Raw genomic sequence first — 16,340 nt, 5'->3', positions numbered from 1 at the left:
AAGACGAAATAGTAATCAAAGCATGTCTTTTTCATGGTGCAGAAAGAGAGGGGCTCACGTCACTTCATCCTCCATAGCCTTAAATGGCGGCTAGTCTCTTACAGCCGTCAGATGTCCTGACGGTATCTAACTCCTCACTTATCAACCGTTCGATCACGGAGTAAATCCTAGTCATATCATGATTTTTACTATTTTGGTCAATGCATGATAATATGGTGGAAGTGGATCATGATTGAGGTTGATCAATATGCATGGCTTTTTAGAATCTCTTTCTAGTGGCTACTGAATCAGCCAAAGGACAAGCACACTCATATCAATAAAAAAAATTAATTCATATTAAAATATTAAAGGCTAGATAAAGCTTTATGCGATTTATAAGTTACAAGCAATGTTATTTTAGATTTCCATGAAAACCCTGCCTATCTGTCTCTCTGTTCTCCTGATTCTAATGGATGCTTGCAAGTCATGCATTATTCAATACCTCTGTCACGCCCCAGTTCAACAAACCGGGTCCACTGACAGATCGGCCGCATCCAATGGGACCGGGCTCCACGGGGTGCAAGGCCTCAAATTTGACCTGGTCAGAGTCAACCTAACAAGCAGAACAGAAACAATAATATCGACTACAGATAGAGTCGCAGAAACATGGATAATACAGATACGGACTATGACAGTTCTACAGAGTACACAAGTAGCTTACATGCCAAAATACACAAACATGATACAAGTCTCACTCATACAGAATAAAATAGCATACAAGGTTCACAACCTTAAAGAACAGGTACTGACAAGTCACAACTACAGAAGAAGCCCCAGAATAACCCACTGACCCTAAGTTTGATATTCTCCTGTGGAAGAAAAAAATTACAGAGTACATGAGCCACAAAGGCCCAGTAGGATCGCAGAAAAATAACAGAATAATACAGATATAACAGAATAATTAATAATTCAGACAGAATACAGAAATAATTAGAAAATGCAGAAAACACGCAGAAAAACAGACATGTACATCTCCCTGACAGATAACAGAAATCAACATCATGAGGACGGATTGACTATGAAGTCGGAACAGAACATAATATCAACAGCCAGAGCTGGATATTCGACCGAAGTCGGAACAGACACGCATGTCCGGTAGCACTACTACAGAAAACATGTGAACATGGCTAGGACTTGCTCCTCCTAGCTAGGTGAGCCAGGAATGGAGATGTACTAAAACCGCAGAAATACAGAATACAGATTGAGAAAATACCGAATAAATCACTTGACAAATAAATAACTTAAGTAATTAAATAGATAATAAATACAGAATAATAAATAAGATATGAATAAATATTGCAAAAACAACATTATTTAAATAAATAATTAGTCACACACAAATACAGAATTATACGGTGCGAGAGCCTACCTGGCTCCGAGCTACACTGACGGGTTCACCACGTCCCACGCACTAAGATTCTCTACCGAAATCAAACCCAACAAAAAAAGCTAACTTAGATTTGCAAGACTTGGGCTGGGTTTTAACTTGCAATTACAGCCCGAGCTAACCCAACAATTAAAAGACTTCAAGGTTAGCAAGGAAACAGAACAACCATGCACATCAAAAGAAGCATAAACAAATATTACAACCTTAACTTAAACACCAACCAGTAAAACACAAGCATTAAGGCCAAAATTATCTTCCAGAACATCAATAATTGTTTGATCATAAAAAGAAATTAAAACAATAAAAACTAAACACCAAAAGAAACTCAACATTCTGATGGCATGCTTTCACTCTCAAAATGCCAAACTTAAGCACATTAATATGGATTTAGATCCATAACTAAAGACTAAATTAAATTAAGAGCACTAATAGCATGTTGTATAAATAAATATATATATATAAAATATGTGTAAATACGTGTAAAAAAAATCTAAATAACTAAATTCAGGGAGACATGCTTTGCAGGCTTCTAATTTCCAACGCAACATGATTTTTAAAAGAAAAACTGAAATGCAAGCATACACATGAATACAAGTGAACTAAACTAACAAAAAAAAAAAAAAAAATCAGACATGCTTACAAAATCAAGGGAGATAATTAAAAATCATAACAAAATAGGGTTGCAGGTTCCATCAATCTCCATGTTACAGCATGCACACATAATAATTCAAAATGACAAACACACTCCAAAACATGAAAGACCAACTCAAGTAAAATCTCAGACGTAACATGCTAAAATAATTAAACAAAGCTTAGTCAAGACAAGGATCAAGCTTAACACCAGGCTATAACATATGAACAAACACAAATTCAAGAAGGATTATCTCCCTAATTAAGAGGCTAGGAAAACTTTAGATAGAAAACCAAGATTCAAGAGCCAAATATAACTCACAAGGCAAGGCGCCTACATCTACACTAGCCGAAGAGTTGCCGGAGAAGGTTGCTTTCAGTTGTCAGAGCTTCCAAGAGAATGGTCTAGCTTGATGCAGGAAAAGGAAGAGAAGAATGAAGCTTTGAAGAGATATTTTGGCTCACAATCATTCACCTCCAATCATGCCAACCCAAGCATGATTAACTTTAATCATGCCCAAGAAATCAGGGAATAAAGCCAAGCATGTGGGGAAGCATGTTGGCGGTCAAAAACATTCAACCAACTTGGTCAAAGTTTCTAGTCAAAGCTGGAAAAATTTTACAAACATTACAACCTCATAGTGATACTTTTTCTAGAATTCTATTTGCAGACGTTGTAGCATTGTTTCTTAGGATTAGATTGAATGCTTATTTTTACACCACTTCACACTACATCACTTTTGGGTTTTAGAGGCAGTGAAATAGAGGGGGTTTAAAAAAATCCCCTCTATAATGAAACATGATATTTTTTCCCTATGTTTTTAGAACCGGTTTACTCAAACCCCCTCTACATTAATTTTATTTTAAAAATAATTAAAAAACCTCTCTCACTCACTCTCTCTTTCTCTCTCTCGTGCGCCCTAACTCCCGACAAGCGCGGCTCCTACCACTGCTCTTGCCGTCGCCTTGCCCTAATTATCAACGTTGTCTCTCTCAAGAGAACGAGCCCCGCGCGGCTTCGCAGCCATCAGGCCCATCACCCACTTCTCCACTCGTTGCTCCGCTGAGGAGGTTTCTTCTCTCTTCTCCTTCCCCTTCCCCTTCTTCTTACTCTTCTCTCAATTCGCCATCCATTGATTGTCTTGGGTTATACTTTGATGCAGGTTCTCACTCCTTGGTTTTTCCCTGATCGGCTTCTTCCCTCCCGCTGAGTAAGTTTTCTGATTATTAATTTTAATCAGTTGGTGGTGGTGGTGGTGGTGAGATTGTTGCGCGGAGATATGTTTCTATGAAGGCATTTGGTTCTTTGGAGTCTGGATATGGTGTTGATTGTTGAGTGGAGAGAGAATATATGGAACTTAATTTTATTAATTATTCAAAATATTTTATAAGACACTCTCTTTCTCTCACTCTAATTTTTCTCACACTATACTCACTCTCACTCTTAGCACTCACTCTCACTCTTGCTTTAGCTCAATTAGCTTTCTTGCTTCTTCATTGTATCATTAGCAATGGAGAACATGTATTTATAGGGTGTTAAGTCGGTTAAAGGAAAGTTTCATGATGCTTCTAATATGGCGGTGCAACTGATTGAGTTGGTGTGAGAAGCTTCAAGAAAGGCTGAAGTCGGTGATGGAGGTCTCAAGCTTCTTCTAGAAGCTTCATACTTTATCACTCCCCCTCAGCACCGACTTCTCTTGAATTGATGCTTTCCTGAGTATCCCTAACTGTGCACGTAAATCTTCAAATTTCTTTGTGCTGAGACTTTTAGTGAAGATATCAGCAACTTGCTCTTCTGTGGGCGTCAGCTTCATGTGGATCTCACCTTGCAACACTTTTTCTCTTAGGAAGTGGTAGTGTACCTCAATATGCTTTGTCCTTGCATGAAACATTGGATTTTCTGCTAGACATACTGCTGACCTGTTATCACAATGAAGTATTACCTGTTCAATCGGTTGGTGAAGATCCTTTAGCAACTGCATCAACCACGTGCTTTCTTGTGCTGCCATAGCTGCTGCTCTATACTCGGCTTCGGTGGTGGAGAGAGATACGGTAGCTTGCCTCTTACTGCACCATGACACTGCTCCTGATCCCAAACTGAAGATGTAACCTGTAGTCGATCGCCTCGTGTCACAATCTCCCAAAGATAATCGGCACGCAATACCCGGCTATTTTGGCATCTTTCACCTTTACGATACGTAATACCGTAATCTGTAGTTCCTTTTAAATATCAAGTATCCGCCGAACTCGCTTTCCAAATGTGGCTTCTTTGGATTTTTGCATGTAACGGCTTGCTTCTCCAATCGCATATGCCAAGTCGACTGAGTAAGGGTTAGATAGATAAGACTACCTACCGCTTGTCGATACATCCTTGGATTTTTCCAAGTCTTTCCCTTCTCCTCGCACGTAAGCTTGATGTTGGGCTCCATTGGTGTAGATAGTGGCTTGCACTCCAACATCCCATATGTTTCTAGTAGATCCTTTGCATACTTTTTGTTGACATAGGAACATACCTTCCTTTGTCTTCTCAACTTCGAGCCCCGTAAAATGCTTTTAATTCTCCAAGCTCCTTCATCCGGAACCGGATTGAAAGATTTTTCCTTTGTGCAATCGGATTTCTTCAGCTGAGATCTCCTGTTAAGATGAGGTCGTCAACATACACCAGAGATTATAGCCATCTTGCCTCCTCGTGTGCTCGACTGAATAGGCTCGAATCTGATGTTGTTAACCTCAGAGCCACTTTGTACAAGAAATTCTGCAATTTTTCCCATACCATGCTCTTGGAGCCCCGCTTTTAAGCCATATAATGCTTTCTTGAGCTTGCATACATACTCCGGATGAGCCTTGCTCTCAAATCCTTGTGGTTGATCCATGTAGATGTCTCTATCAAGCTCTCCATGTAGGAAGGCATTCTTCACATCCATCCGCCAAAGCTTCCATCCTTTGCTTGCACTTTAATGCCAATAGTACTGCACTCGTTGTTATCTTTGCTACTGGACTGAATGTCTCATCGTAGTCTATTCCATACTGCTATGCAGAATCCTCGTGCCACAAGTCGAGCTTTGTACCTTCGATTGTTCCATCTCGCTCGAAGTTTTCACCTTATACACCCACTTGCACCCGAGATTGGTTTTACTTCTTCCCGGCCTTGGCACCAACTCCCACGTCTCGATTTTTGCTTGAGAGTCGCTATCTCTTCCTCCATTGCTTTCTTCCATTTTATCACTTTTAATCGCTTCTTGATAGGATGTTGGTTCTTCAACTTCCATGATTAGTGCAAAGATTTGCATACTTAGGATTGGGATGTCTTACCCCTGGATGATCTTCTTAAAGGTGGAGGCATTTCTTCCTGAGAGTCTTCTTCGACTTCTCCATGAACTCCTGTCTTCCATGGACTCTTGGTCTTTGATGATCTTGGACTTATGTCTTCTTCAGTTGTTGTTGGTATCTCTTGAGCTTGAACTTGGTCTTGTAACTGTTCTTCGACTATTGGCTCAGTCTCCTTCATATTTGGTTGAACTGAATTTGTTGAAGGCCACCAAGCTGAAGCTTCATCAAAGACCACATTCCTGGATGTGTAGATGCGTCCAGACGCCGGATCACAGCATCTCCATCCTTTTCTCTCATCATCATAGCCAACAAAGATGCATCGTACCGCCTTCTTGTCGAACTTGGTACGAAGATGATCCGAGTACAAAAACATAACACACACATCCAAAGACTTTAAAAGTGACTTTCATCGTAGGGTTTGATATTCCACAGTCTTTGGAATGGAGAGAGAAAGCCCATCTTCTCTTGTGGAAGCCGGTTGATGATATGAGCTCATTGCTCTCATGCATTCAGTCAAAAATCTCCCTCGCACATTCTTGGCATGTAGCATACTGCATATCTCCTGCTATATGCCGATTCTTCCTTTCAAAGAACACCATTTTTGTCTGTGGAGTGTTGGGGCAGGTCAATTGTCTTCGAATCCTATGCTCCTTCAGATAGACATGAAACTCTTGAGAGAGATACTCTCTTCCATTGTCGAGACTGAAGACACCGTACCTTTTTTTGTTGAGCTCATTCTCCATCTTCTCCTTAAACTCCTTGAACTTGGAGAATGCTTCAGATTTTTCTTTCATGAAGAAAACCCATACATACCTTGTGAAGTCATCGATAAAGGTCACCATGTATTTGGCACCACTGATAGATGCTTGCTTAACTGGTCCAAATACGTCAGAGTGCACCAACTCCAAAGGCTCCTTAGCTCTGAATTTAGATTGTTGGAAGGGAAGTTGATGAGCCTTCACCGAATTGACACCCAGACAAGAAATTGTGTCGAGTCAGTACTTCTATGTCGGACGTGCCTTTGACCATTGACTTCTCCACCATCAACTTTAGCTTGTGATAGCTCACATGCCCCGCCTCTATGCGCTGCAGGTCGGGACGCCCTCGCTCTTCCCGGGTCTTGTCTACATAGGTCGACTGCAGACATCACATAGATAGACTCCGCTTGCGCCTTCCATTCATCGGAGTGCCCGATGCCTGAGATTACGGTATACCTTGACTTCTGTGGCCCAAATACCACATAGTTTCCTTGTCTCGTCGTTGTGGCCAGGATCGACAGGATGTTCTTCTTCATCCCGGGAACATGATAGACGTCCTCGCAGCTTTAATTTGATTTGAATTGAAGCGGGGAGATAAGTGTCTTACCAATGTGGGTGATGGGCAGCTTGGAGTTATTAGTCGCCACAATCACCGCTTCCCTTGTACTTTTCCAGGCCCTCTAATTTCTTGATGTCACCTGTCATGTGGTTGGAGCAGCCAGAGTCAATGATCCAGTCATTCTCATAATTGATCTTCTTCTGCTTTTGTTATCATTGCCAAAGCTACCACCTCTTTCTCTTCTTGCTCCTCCACTTTGGTGGTGACAATAGCAAAATCGTCGCTTCAACATCCCACTCTTCTTCACTATCATACCGTACTTGATGTTTGGTATCTTGGAAGCTTCTTGATGTTGCTGCATTTCCTTGGCCTTTCTTCTTATGCCAACAGTCTCGTGCATAGTGCCCCTTCTTTCCACAGTTGTAGCAACGGTCATCTCGACTGTCACCTCCTTTGGACGGACGGCTGCTGGTACTCCTTTGACTGCGAGCTCCCCCTGAAAAGTCAGTCTTTTCCTTTGGCCTCCTTTGCTGGCTTGTTTTGTCTTCAGTTGTAGGTCTCTGCTTTGGGTTGAATCGACCTTTCCTCCTACCACTGAAGAGTGCCTCCTCCTCTTGCTTCAAGGAAACACCAGCCATCTGCTTAGCTAATGCTTCTTGATTAGCGAGCATATTCTCCAGCTCCAACAATGTTGGTTGTGTTGGCCAGCCTCGAATAGCAGTCATAAACCCACTGTATTCAGGTTTAAGGCCATTGATAATTATCCTCCTCATTCGCTGCTCAGTCGATCTTCTCTTGAGGCGACCGTGCAATCTCACTGCATAATGATTTTACCTTGGTGAAGATCTTGATCGATTGTCATACTTCCTTGCGAGATTGTCATCAGCTCACTTTCAAGTAGTTGGAGACGAGCATCATTCTTCTTGGAGAATAGTGTGGCGAGAGTGTCCCATGCAACTTTTGGTGTAGCAACATCTCTGATATACTCCAACAACTCATCTTCCACAGCTGTTCTCAAAACAAACATCGCCTTACCTGCCTTGATGCGCCACTTTCGGAGCTTCATCTTTTGACTTCTCTCGCGCCTGAGCCTCTTCTCCTTTGATTTAGAATCACTGCAGACATCCGCCACTTCTTCAAAAGTGACATCCGGGTGGAGTCGCTTTTCCGACCCACCTACGACCTCCCATAGGTCCTGTCCTTGTAGATAGGACTCTATGCAGGCCTTCCAATTTATATAATTATTATTGTTTAATTTCTTTAAACCACCGATCGTACTGTGAACTCCATTGCTATGTCGGGTCACTCCGACTTCCGAAAGAAGCCTCCTCAGTAGAATACGGGGTACCTCACTTACTCGACTGGCGAACTTCTTGCAACACTGGTGAACTCCTTATGCTCGGGCACTCGTCGATGATCTGGCAGAATCTTCCTTGTAACCTGGCTCTGATACCAGAATTGTTGAGTGGAGAGAGAATATATGGAACTTAATTTTATTAATTATTCAAAATATTTTATAAGACACTCTCTTTCTCTCACTCTAATTTTTCTCACACTATACTCACTCTCACTCTTAGCACTCACTCTCACTCTTGCTTTAGCTCAATTAGCTTTCTTGCTTCTTCATTGTATCATTAGCAATGGAGAACATGTATTTATAGGGTGTTAAGTCGGTTAAAGGAAAGTTTCATGATGCTTCTAATATGGCGGTGCAACTGATTGAGTTGGTGTGAGAAGCTTCAAGAAAGGCTGAAGTCGGTGATGGAGGTCTCAAGCTTCTTCTAGAAGCTTCATACTTTATCATTGATGATGCATTTATGCTGGCTCAGGTGGGTTTTTGCTTCGATTTTGTTCTTTTTGTATGGAAAATGGTGGTAATTGTGATTTGATTTGGTGCAGGAGGTGAAGACGAGGATGTTCGATTTGTTGGTTGAGATTAGCCTGACATAGGTGTTTCTGATTTATGAGAAATAGTGAGGCAAGTTTGATTTCTGATTTATGTTAACATTTTGAAGTGGTCAATTATCTTCAAAAGTTCTTATAAGATCTCCAAATTTGCAGGTCTCTCACATAGACAACACAGACCGGAAGAGATCAACTTGAAGCTTAATTCCTGTTTCATCACTGACATTAGCTAACATTCACCTCCAGGTTAGTTCCTTCCTCTATTTCAGACAATCTGCTATATAGCCCAAATATGAAACTTGGATCAGCAATATTCCTGTCAGAACCTGTCATTTATATTCTGTGATTATATGGTGTATATATTTTCCTAATGGGTCCTGGGAACAAAGGCCTTCTTTTCTTATTTGAAAATTTTGTGTGAGTTTGCACAAGCCATTTTCAAATGAGTGGTTGTACTTGGAAGCAATTAATTATAGTTGCTTTTGAGAGAACTTAGGCAGATTAGATTTTTTATTTTTCTTTTATTTTTACTGAGAAAGTTTGAGTTATAAGTGTCTTACTTAACTGGTTGATGTGCCTTGATGCATCTGATGGAAGGCTATGAACCTTGTCCTTGTTTTGGATTTTGTTCATATATTTTTCTATACAAATTTTTTGTTCAGTGATTTTTTTTTTTCTTTTGCTAGTAATTTTATTCTTGAGTGGTTTTCAGCCTCTCAACCAACATATTTTTCCTATTGCCCAATGTTCTTCTCTTCTTTATTTATAGGATGTTGATTGTTAGGGAGCCTTTTTTCTAGGCTTTCACATGATTGTGAAACTCATACTTCAGACTAGCAGCTATAAGGATTCTCCAGGATTCCGTATTTTTTATTTATAGGAGATAATTATTTGAGTTTGATATTATGAACTTTATTTTAATTGAGTTTGTATTTTTTAATGAAGAATTTAGAAAGAAATTGGTAAGTGAGTGATCTATTTATAAGAAAGATTATTTTCTTATTTTTTTGAAAATCTGGTTTAATAACTAAATTAACACAGCATTGAACCATCCAAAAGTTCTAGTTAAAGCACTAAAGCACTTGTGTAATAATACTTTAAAAGAGCTTATAATTATAATTGTAAACCTGACATTTGGTTTGTGTCTGGTGGAATTTTGAACTGTGGAATTTAGCCATTTCAAGTTAGTTTATAAGATAAACTCAATGTTTGGGAGGGCAGCTTTGTTTTTTTATTTATTACTATTATTATTGAGAGATGAAAAAGTCTATATTTTTATTCTCTTGCTAATAAAGATAATATTTCAAAAGTTAGTTTTTTTCTTCAAAATGGTGATAGTCATCGTGGTAATGATAATAATAATAATTAATAATACCAATGTTGTTTATATTATTTATATTCATGAATCTGATTCATGAATGGCTTATTTTAAACTCTTCAATATGTCTGTCTTGATATGTATTTTGAAGATTTGATTTAATGAAATTACATTGGAAAAGCACCATCATCTTTTGGCTATTCACTGCATGTTAGCTATAATGTAGTATGTGGCTGCACAATTGTTCTATTGTTGTCTAATTTTTTTTGTTTGAAAACCATTTTAGGACAACGTTTTTCTGTTTACTGTGTTTTCTGAAAATTAATTTTTTTGTCAACCTAGTTCCACTGGGAAAGTTTTATAACTGAATAACTAAAAGATAATTCACTGTTACAGTAAATTTACTAGTATAGGTGATATTGTAATGTGATGGTTGGAAAAGCATAAGGTTGCTGCTAATAGGACTGTTACATCTTTGCTCTATGAATTGGGTAAATCCTATAACTTCACGTTATAAATGTATGACAGTTGAAATTATTAGAGAAAGATCATAAGAATGGTAACAAAGAGGAAACTAGTAGAAATTCTGTAGAGAATGATTTGAGGATTGATGAGGTTGTGAAGAAAATTAAGGAGGTGAAGAGGCAGAACATGATCACTCATTGTCTTCTTTCAGTGTTGATCATAGCAACTGTTTTCTGGCAATTATCTGAGGTCTCAATATTGCTTGCAGTGAAGGAGAAGTTAAGTAATCCAATCAGGTATCACTGGCCACACAATTTATATTTTATTTGGTTAGGTATGTAAATCGTCCTATTGCATGTAAATGAATTAATACTAAGGTTAGCGAAAGAGTCTTAGAAAGCCTCGTCTGGGAATTTTTGAGGTCATTAAAAAAAATCAGACCTGCAAGAGATTTTGTTGAAAGTACTGTGCCTTTCCTACTGTTAGGTGTGATCCCTAAGAAACAACTCAAGTGTCCTCTCCCAATTTGCTTTACTATTGTTAAGCATTTGGTGTTGTTTCAGATAATAGGAGGATCCTTTTCCGTTGTTCCAAAAGTACATTAATACCTTATTAGCTTATAAAAATTTTAATGTTCATAATATAATAATTTGATAAAATCTTTTGAACATTGACACGCAAGTTTTGGACATGTATAAGAATAAAATGAAGGTGACTTATGGTAAGAAGAACCTGAATAATCTAACTTTGAATGAACAACAATGATCAGGGCAATTCATTGAAAACCCCGGAGACTCCATCAGCAAATCTAATTGGCCATTATAACATCTTTGAGGTTGAGGATTCAAGATCATTATCTTATGATCAGCATATCCAGAATGTTTCTTGGTTCTTAATATGAAAACTAATTAAACAAGAATTATGTAAATGCTAGTGAAAGAAGTATGCTGAGAAGATGCCCAATTGCCCATGACCTAGTTTCTTATAGGATGGTGTAAGCTTGTAATCATAGTGTAACACATGAGTCTCTTTCTCATTTCATCAGGTAAAGCATGAACATGAGACACATAGTTGAACAAAACCTAAAATCAGAAAACTATTAAATTGAACCAAAAAGGATGAAATATATTCAAGGTGAATACCCCAATCATCATAAGAATCAGTTACTCAAGATTGAAGAATACAACCAAGACATACTTAGAGGAAGAGGATAATCACAGAACAGTTTTCTGTTGGAATGTCCATAAACAAGAGAGAAAACAAGAAACCCAAGAATAGCGGAACTCTAAAATTATTAAGTCATGTCATTAATTAAATATATGGCTAACATACAAAATTATTTGTCATATTAATCTTCGACCTGTTTATTGTGCCTTCACCCAATAGACATTGGTAGAAAAAGGCTCGACTATTTATGTATATGCCTAATTTTGTTTTCAATTGGAAAATGATTTACTAAACTATACAGTGACCTGTGCAGGTGCAAATGTTGCTATTGGGATAAATACTCTTAACCTTGGAGGCATTTTCTTCTTGCATTTTATGTTTTGCTGCTGAACAGTAATGCTCAATCTGTGTGCTCATGTGGACTTGCTATGCTATTTTGAATCAGGTTATGTCGAACCCGTATAAACTTGCTCTCACATGCTTGTGTTGAATTAAAATAAATGAAAAGCAAATTTTATTTGTTAGGTTTTCCCTTTGAAGTCATTGAATAAAGTCATTGAATTTATGGCCTTTAGCATTTCACTTCAACATGCTACACTTGTCTCTTTCTTAGGAATTGGTTAATAATAATAATAGTAAATAGACATGTTGTTTCATTAGTTGTATTAAGTTTTCTATTGTTATGTTTTCTGTAAATCACTACAACGATGAATGCTGTACGCAGCACTAAGCCAGCCACTTAAGATATCTATCCTTTTATATTGATGGATTGACTCAATGTTGTTATAAACATGAGCAAGATCACTAATTGTATATGATGAAAGGAGACAACAGGTTCCTTGTCCTGTTTATTTGAACAGCTAAAACCTGTTTTGTCTCATTTTTTTCTTATTATATCATATCTTATGTGATTAAATCTGATTTTCTTTTCCTTTTTTGTGGGTGGTGTGTGTGTTGAACTTTGAGCCTTTGTGGTAATCTTGGTGCATTATGGTATTTGGAGTAATCAATAAATTATCTTTGCTTTCATCATAAGTTTGCATTTTTTTTTCCAATCAGATGTTGACAGTAATAGTAGTTTAGCCATTCTGTGATATTTTATTAACATCACATTTCATATTGGATCAATTTTCAAACTAGAAGTTACACTGAAGTTGATTAATTTAACAGTATTAGGTAGCTGTTTGTGTGTTTCAAACTCGTGAAACTTCCGAATTAGACCTAATCATTTGCCCATTCTGGAATCATCTCACCATTCTTAGGAAATTTATTTTTGAGTATTTGTGATGATGAGCATTTCCTAATCAATAAAGGAAAACACTTTTAAAGTTCAACATCAAAATGCATGTTAACTATACTATGATGTTAAAGGTTTTATAATTATTTCTACTTTTTGCACCATATATTTCTTGTCACCTAACGGATTATTTTTTTCACATTTTTTTTTCACCCAGTGTCATGGTCATGTGATATGCTCTAAATGATGTGTCAATCTTTATGGCAAATGTCCATCATGTTCTCAAATCAATGGTCTTATTTGCTGTTTGACATTAGAAAGAATTATTGAATCAATGGAAATAAGTTGCTTAAATGCTGGATGTGATGCAACTGTGACCTACTTAGACAGAGCATCCCACCAGAAGTCATGCATTTATGCACAATGCTTTTGCCCTCTTTGTTCATTTAAAGGTTGCATGACAAGTCTTTATCAGCATGTTGCAAACAACCATAAAAAACTGCAGTTCAATTATTCAGCTATGAATCCTGCTTTGATGTACGTGTTACTGATCAAGAATTTGACATTCTTATCTCTCCTGATAATCATCTGTTCCTCCTAATTAATAGATATTTAGCTGAAGGGATTGCACTCCCAGTTATTGGCATTTGTCCTGCAGCTGAAGATTATGAGTTTACATATAAACTTTCAGTTTACAACCATCCAAGTTATATTGAGTTGACATCATCTGGATCAATGACTTGTGAATGGAAGGGTGTTTATCCCAAAACTTTTCTCTTTGTTCCTGATGATGCATTTCCTTATCACAAGTTACAAGTATGTGCGACCATAAAGAAAAAGAATAGGAGGCTATGATCTGTTGATGTTGGCTTAGGCTTCAGCTGAAATGTAGTCTCTGTTTTTTATTTCTGTTTTTATAATGGCAAGGCTGGTGTCCTGTTTTGTTCTTATATATTGCAACTCCATGTTACTTATCTCTCTTGCATGAATACTCCTAGTTAATCACGCATTCATGGTCTCTAACTTGCTTCATTTATATGTTTTTGCAGATTTTAGAGAATTCATAGTTAAGATCAAGTGGGTTGAAGATGAAGAGGATATGAAGTTTTTTACTTTGTGTAATTAACCCAAAATATATTTTGTAATGAAAGTACATGAATAGTGTAAACTCTTTACGTTTTGTTATTAATCAAAATATATTGCACTTTAGCTCATAACTTGTCAATAAAAGTTGATGAAATTGAATTTAGGATATGTTTGAATGTATTGAAAGATTTATGTTTTTGATTTACAGGTTAAACAAATTTATTTATTATTAGTAGGAAAATAAATTAAAATTTAATTAAATTCAATTAATAAATAAATTTAGAGGTGGTTATAACCACCTCTAAAAATATGAACATGTAAGAAATTATTAGCTATAGAGGCGGTTATAACCGCCTCTAAAACTATTGAGGCTTAATAGCTATGGAGGCGGTTATAACCACCTCTACCACTTATAATTTGTATAGATTATAACCACCTGTAAAACTATTAGAAGGCAATCAAAACTTAGTAGCTATAGAGGCGGTTATAACCACCTCTAAAACTATTAAAAGATAATGAAACTTAGTAGCTATAGAGGCGGTTATAACCGCCTCTACTCTTGTTATTAAAAACCGCTTCAGTAGATGAAACTTATCCCAACGGTTGATACAAACCAGCTCTAAAATGTAGAGTAGAGCGATCTGAAGCGGTTTAGAGGCGGGTAAAAACCAACACTATATCTATAGAGGCGGGTATAACCGCCTCTATAGGGCTTTAAAACCGCCTCAAAAACACTTTTTTTGTGTAGTGTCACTGACATACACATCTGCTTTACATTTGCATTAGCCACCACAAATGCAGCTTCTTGTCATCACTGTTGTACTTGCTCTGCTACTTATGTTAGCATACTGCAACTTGACACTATAATTCCTTTTATTTATATCATTCGTTCAATCTATATATATATATATATATATGCAGAAAGAGATGTTTTATGAAGGAAGAAGAAGTTTTTTATTTCTACACTACATCAAACATTACACCTTGATCATATTTAAAGAGTGACAAATGTTACAATTTCCAAGAAAAAACATAGATCCATGGATTACGGATCTTATCTTTGACTTCTTTCATTGGGTGTTGCTATTTTGATATTCTCAACACTCCCCCTCAAGTTGGTGCATAGATATCCTGCATGCCCAGCTTGTCTAAGAATTTTGTAAATACACGACTAGAGACAGCTTTTGTTAAGATATCTGCCAGTTGATCGTCTGACCGAATGTTAGGCATTTCAACATTTTTGTCGTGAAGCTTCTGCTTGATGCATGAAGAACCTACCTACCTCAACATGTTTTGTTCGATCATGTTGAACAGGGTTATGAGCAATATCTCTGTTTATATATAAATAATATAACGCATGTCCTAATAAAATTCGATGTCCTAATGGAAACCAAATTCCAATTTAAATTCTAATATATCCTAATCGTAGATATATTTAAAATTAAAATTTAAATGTCCTAATCTTAATCTTAATTGATTATTTGATTGTCTTGGACTAGGATGCAAATTCCGAGGCATAAATACAAAATGAAAAAAATTACAAAATTGCCCTTGAGAACATATCTCGAGGCAAAAATGAAAAAATTACAAAATTACCCTTGAGAACATATCTCGAGGCAATCTCAAATCTTAGGATAGCCAAAACACACATCTCGAGGCAATCCTAAATTTTATGAGGCATGAGAACGGATCTCGAGGTGATTTGAGAAAATGCAAATTCCTAAGCGCCCAAACACATATCTCGAGGCAGATTAGATTTTTATTTAATAAAATAAAATAAATAAATTAATAATAAATAAATTAAGTTAATAAAAAAATATATATTAAAAAAAAATAATTTTTTAAAAAAATATATTAAAATTAATTAAAATTTAATTGAATCTTATCATTTTCGTCTAATTTAGTTAGGAGGTTATGATACGGGGTAGGATGGCGCGAATTAAAAAAAGAAAAATTTGAAATTTGAAATTAAGAATATATATATCTATAAACATATAAAAAAATTATATATATAAATAAACATATGACGAAAAAAATATAATAATAATGATAAATTAAATCCTATCTATTCAGTTATTGGCGAAAAAAAGGACCAACTAAAAAAAAATGAATAAAAAAAAAAATTGAATTTTGAAATAAAAAAAAATGTAAATATAAAAAAAAGAGATAATACTATAAAAATAAAAAAAGGAAAAAAAGATAATAATAATAAAAAATATAAATAAATAATAAATAAAAATAAATAAAAAAATAATAAAATAAAATAAAAAATAAAATAAAATAAAATAAATAATAATAATTAATTAATTAATTAAAATAAATTAAATTAAAAAAATTAATTAAAAAATATAAAATATAAAAAATATTATTAAATTTAAATTTAAATTTAAATCTGATCTGCTCGTTGTGATCTTGCGTGGAGATTTAAGAGATTATGATAAGGATGAGAGGGTTTTAAA

At 36.2% G+C, this 16,340-nt stretch overlaps 2 long non-coding RNA genes across 2 annotated transcripts; one reads left to right on the top strand and one right to left on the bottom strand.

Annotated features, from left to right (window-relative positions):
- Positions 1–607: 607 nt before the first annotated feature.
- On the bottom strand, positions 608–2,534 carry LOC120270022. Its single transcript, XR_005539538.1, has 3 exons — positions 2,379–2,534; positions 1,409–1,460; positions 608–848 (listed from the first exon to the last, which is right to left on the bottom strand). It is a non-coding gene; the product is annotated as an uncharacterized LOC120270022 (long non-coding RNA).
- Positions 2,535–8,762: 6,228 nt separating this feature from the next.
- LOC120270515 lies at positions 8,763–14,004 on the top strand. The gene is made up of 3 exons (XR_005539610.1): positions 8,763–8,854; positions 11,872–12,003; positions 13,845–14,004. It is a non-coding gene; the product is annotated as an uncharacterized LOC120270515 (long non-coding RNA).
- Positions 14,005–16,340: the final 2,336 nt, after the last annotated feature.

Source organism: Dioscorea cayenensis, chromosome 10 (genome assembly GCF_009730915.1).
Source record: "Dioscorea cayenensis subsp. rotundata cultivar TDr96_F1 chromosome 10, TDr96_F1_v2_PseudoChromosome.rev07_lg8_w22 25.fasta, whole genome shotgun sequence".
In the NCBI taxonomy this organism is placed as follows: domain Eukaryota; kingdom Viridiplantae; phylum Streptophyta; class Magnoliopsida; order Dioscoreales; family Dioscoreaceae; genus Dioscorea; species Dioscorea cayenensis.
The sequence above is the reverse complement of the archived record's forward strand: the minus strand, read 5'-3'. Positions and strand labels throughout refer to the sequence as shown.